Source organism: Silene latifolia, unplaced genomic scaffold, assembly GCF_048544455.1.
Source record: "Silene latifolia isolate original U9 population unplaced genomic scaffold, ASM4854445v1 scaffold_73, whole genome shotgun sequence".
Taxonomy (NCBI): Eukaryota; Viridiplantae; Streptophyta; class Magnoliopsida; order Caryophyllales; family Caryophyllaceae; genus Silene; species Silene latifolia.
Window position 1 is genome coordinate 3,571,459 of NW_027413640.1, and position 4,744 is coordinate 3,576,202.

At 35.8% G+C, this 4,744-nt stretch overlaps 1 long non-coding RNA gene across 1 annotated transcript; it reads right to left on the reverse strand.

Moving 5' to 3' along the window:
• Positions 1-2,417: 2,417 nt before the first annotated feature.
• On the reverse strand, positions 2,418-4,015 carry LOC141640127 (uncharacterized). Its single transcript, XR_012542868.1, has 3 exons — positions 3,805-4,015; positions 3,120-3,183; positions 2,418-2,632 (listed from the first exon to the last, which is right to left on the reverse strand). It is a non-coding gene; the product is annotated as an uncharacterized LOC141640127 (long non-coding RNA).
• Between the last annotated feature and the right edge of the window lie 729 nt (positions 4,016-4,744).

A 4,744-nucleotide genomic window follows, 5' to 3' on the forward strand; every position in this document is an offset into this window, starting at 1 on the left:
TTGTTGAGAAAGGATCCTTGAGTCCCCAAGGAAATCCCCAAGGAATTCATGAAGAAAAGGGAAGAAAAGAAGAAGAATTGACGCTGCGGACAATCCGAACGGATTGTATACAATCCGCCCGTCCGTCCAGCCCAATCCGAGCGTCCCTCAAAGGAATCCGCTCGGATTCCCCTCGCCAATCCGAGCATCTTGCCCAAGGATCCGCTCGGATTTCTCAGCCCAGATCCGGCCGTCCCGACTCCCATCCGCACGGATTTCAAAGATGCAAAGACGTTTTCATTCTTCAAAGCTACGATTAGAGAAGCCCTTCTCTCGAAAAATACCGAGTCTCCTTGCTCAACTTAAAAAGTGTAATTACTAGTTTAGCCCTTAGTTAACCCTAATGCATCCTCCCTAATTTTCACTATAAATACCCCATTAGTCTAATTAGAGGAGCATGTTCTTCTTATCAATAATTAGTGTAGTTAATATCAATCAAATCTCTCTTCAATATTGTAATCAAGTATTAATCAAGTTTTAATCCAAGTTTTAGTTCTTTAATCTCTCTCTTGTTCTTCCTTTATTTTGGGTAATTGAAGATTATTTGGGTTATTATTGGGAGATTGACAACCTCTCAATCTAGGATTCAAGTACTTCTATTATTCTTGCTTTATTATTGGAATCATTAGTAGGTATAATCTCTTAATCCCTTTTTAATTATTGCTAATTACTTTCATTTATTCATCATGTTTCATTATGTTAGTATGATTGACAACCTTTCTAGCATGTTAAATATGATAATGAGTGAGTAGTCTCTTAGCTAGGGTTTAATGGGTGATTAGGGGAAACCAACATGGGAATGATTCATGCTTAAATTAATATGCTTTCATATCTTATTTGCTTGCTTGTTTTGATCTTAATACATGCACATGTTATATTTGATGAAATGCTAAGCCTATGAATCCTTGCATTTACTATCATCTTCTATCCTTTCAACTTGACTTGTAAGACATAACCCAACTCGAGTCTTGTTAGACCATGCATGTGTTGAGTAGGAAAGATTAAGTCGACTTGTAGGTGTTGTACAATCTAATCGATTCGGCTCCGGGACCCAAACTTTCCTAGGATTGTAAGATATAACCCAACTCAATCCATCACAACAATAATTGCTTGCTTATAATTTGAGAACATGTTTGTATGATCATATCCCATGAATCCCCTATGAACCCATGACACCCTAGTGCTTTTAATCAATTGTTTACACCCCTTATTTTATTCATCTTGCTAGTTTATTTTCATTGCTATTTTAGTTTAGTAACCTTCTACATCAACCCAATTTGTGACACCCCCTAGACACTACTAGTTACAATAGAATTCTCATTTCAATACCCGTCCCTTGGGATCCGACCTTTACTTGCCTCTTTACTAATTGTAGAGTTGTTTGTGAAGTATAAATTGTGTTTTGTATCGACCATTGACCAACGACCACATATGGTTAATTGTGAACACGAAATGGCCTCGATCAATGGCCTTTGACTACACCAAGAAACCTAACACTTCACAAAACCCTTGTCGATCTCAACGTAGTAAACCTACTTACAAGGGAAATAGTCGTGAAAGACCTAGAGAAATTCCTAGACCTAGAGAAAACCCTAACCCTAGAACTCCTTCCAAGCAAAATAAACGAAGGGTTAGAAAAACGGTTATTAGACAAATCTGGATTCGAAAAGATCTAGTATATAGAGTAACTAATCATAAGGGACCCAACTTAGCTTGGGTACATAAAACCTGTATCTAATCCTTTATGCAGGAAGTAGTGAAAGAAAACAATCAATGGTATCTTGATAGTGGATGTTCAAGACACATGACCGGAGATAAGAATCTATTTCTTTCACTCAAGCCCTTCAATGGAGGAAAAGTGACGTTCGGGGACAACAAAAAGGGAAAAGTAATTGGTGTTGGCAAAATCGGAATCTCTAAGTCCCACGCGATCAGTGACGTTTATCTTGTGGATGGACTAAAACACAACTTGCTAAGCATATCTCAACTATGCGACAAAGGTAACAAAGTAATTTTTCATACTGATAGTTGTCGCATTATTATTGAAGGAACTAGCAATGTTATTCTAGAAGGCCCCAGGAAAAGAAATGTTTATATGGTAGATTTAATTGCTGTGCCTACTAACTCCTTTTCATGTATGAAAGTCACTCTTGATGATCCTTGTTTATGGCATAAACGCTTTGATCACATTAGTTCACTAACCTTGAACAAACTCAAGAAGTGGGATTTGGTTGAGGGGTTACCTAAGATCAAGTTCGACCAAGAAAAGATGTGTGTGTAACACCCCCATTTATTTAAGAGTCTTAACTAGCCTTCCCAAATAAATAAGGTTGTTACCATCTCGGTTACCCGAGGTAGTACATATCGTAAGACGACAACTGAAGTACTTTATTAAAAGAAATAACTATTTTAGTCTTATTACAAATAAAAACGTCTTTCACATGAAATAATAAATGTAAGGTACAACTGATAACTACGGGTTATTCGCAACTAAAATAAATAAAGAATCATGAGAATGACGCCTAGCCCTCCAAATGATCCGTCCGACCCCATCACGCATCCCAAGGCAATATCAACCAACCTGTAAATTAATCTGCTCCCCAATATGACAAGAAAACATCATATGGATCATCACAGGTGGTTTTAAGAGAGACAAAAGAAATAAACCACGTCAACTAATGTTGAGCAGGAAATCTTAAACAACGGTAAGACAAAATCACTTAAATAAATACAGCGGAAGCTCTCATAATATTAAATAAATTTTCATATCACGATATTAATAAATCACAGTATACGGCGCAACGGCCAGCTGACTCAGCGGTCAACTTCTATAACTCAATAGACACGGCACAACGGCCAGCTGACTCAGCGGTCAACTTCTATAACTCAATGAACACGGCACAATGTCCAATGACTCGGTGTCACCGTCGCGTTAACTCAATTTCCAATACTAACAACTCGTAAATAACTTTACATACACAGAATGCTCATTCACCACTTACGAGAATTGAATATATCCAGCCAGTATAAATATGCGTACAAGAACAACACTTAAGTAATAGTCGGTCAGGATTCCCTACCTTTTCAGCAAATATTCCGTCTCAGCACACAATGATTAAAATGACTCTTCTACGAACCTTTCACCTAATACCAAGTAATAACATATAATCAAATGATAATTCCTCCAAAAATTAATCTAGTCTAATTCAAAAATCTCATAAACTAAATGTAACCAAGATGGTTGAACGGCCATTACTAGCACTTTGAGCAAATAATTTACATTCCCTCAACAGCAGCTTAAAATTCAAAGGCAACCAATATGATTTAACAAAGTTACACGCATCACAAAATTTGTGATTATACCCTCTGACCAAGCCACCCTGACCAAGACAATTACTAGTAATTAATCTATAGTTCCTACACACAATAAGCTAACCCAATACTAAATCAGTCCGTCAACTCTCAAGGTATGGCAAGAGTGCAAAGACCCATGAATCCACCCGGTCCGAGTCATAGCCACCCTGTCAAAGTACCACACAGCCGAGTACAACACAGCAGAGTCACCCACGGTTAGAATAAGTCGGATTTTCCTTCATCACAAACATAAATAAATCTCTAATAGTAGTAAGCTAATCCTGCAACTTCCTTTTCCCAATTCGTCCTAAACAGCTATAAACGGTATAAAAGGAATTGACATGGTTTTACCCCCAACCACTACCCCAATAACAACAATTAAACTAATTATAAGGATTAGATTAAACTTACGATGAAGCGGAATGAATAAAAGTCGGTACTTGTCTCACAAAACTCGTACTTATCGTCCTTCGTCGCTCCTCTTCGCACTCGCCAAACCCTCTGTCTCTTATTTTATGTTCTTTTGAGTTTGGAAGGTATATGCGTGAAAACAAAAGTGCTTAGATTGGGGTTTAGCTTGTCATTTATATAGTACAACTTGGGCTCATCCACCCGAGTTGCCATTCGGTGGCCCAAAGTCAATTTTCCTTTTTTTTCCTTTTATATATTATATATTATTATTATTATTATTATTATTATTATTATTATTATTATTATTATTATTATTATTATTATTATTATTATTATTATTATTATTATTATTATTATTATTATTATTATTATTATTATTATTATTATTATTATTATTATTATTATTATTATTATTATTATTATTATTATTATTATTATTATTATTATTATTATTATTATTATTATTATTATTATTATTATTATTATTATTATTATTATTATTATTATTATTATTTTCTTTACCAATTAATGGTAATTCTCACTCATTTCCGACCTAGTCCTGACCTTTGACTACGTTGACTTGACCATAAATACGAAGTATTACAATCTTCCCCCCTTAAAAAGAACTTCGTCCCCGAAGTTCATGCCACTCCAAGAACAACTACTAGTTTAAGAACTCAGTATACATATATTCAACGAAGTACTCAAATAGTTCAAAAAGCTAGCATAGTGTAATGAAAAGGTCATGCTGTGACATCATACCCCCTAAAAACATGGTGACGTCCTCGTAACCAAGTTCATACCTGTTAAAATAGTTGAGGGTATCGTTCTCTTATAACTGCCTCAACCTCCCAAGTTGCTTCCTCTACATTGTGGTGAGACCAGAGTACCTTTACCAGTCTTGTTTCCCCATTCCTCGTGCTTCTTACCTTGTGATCCA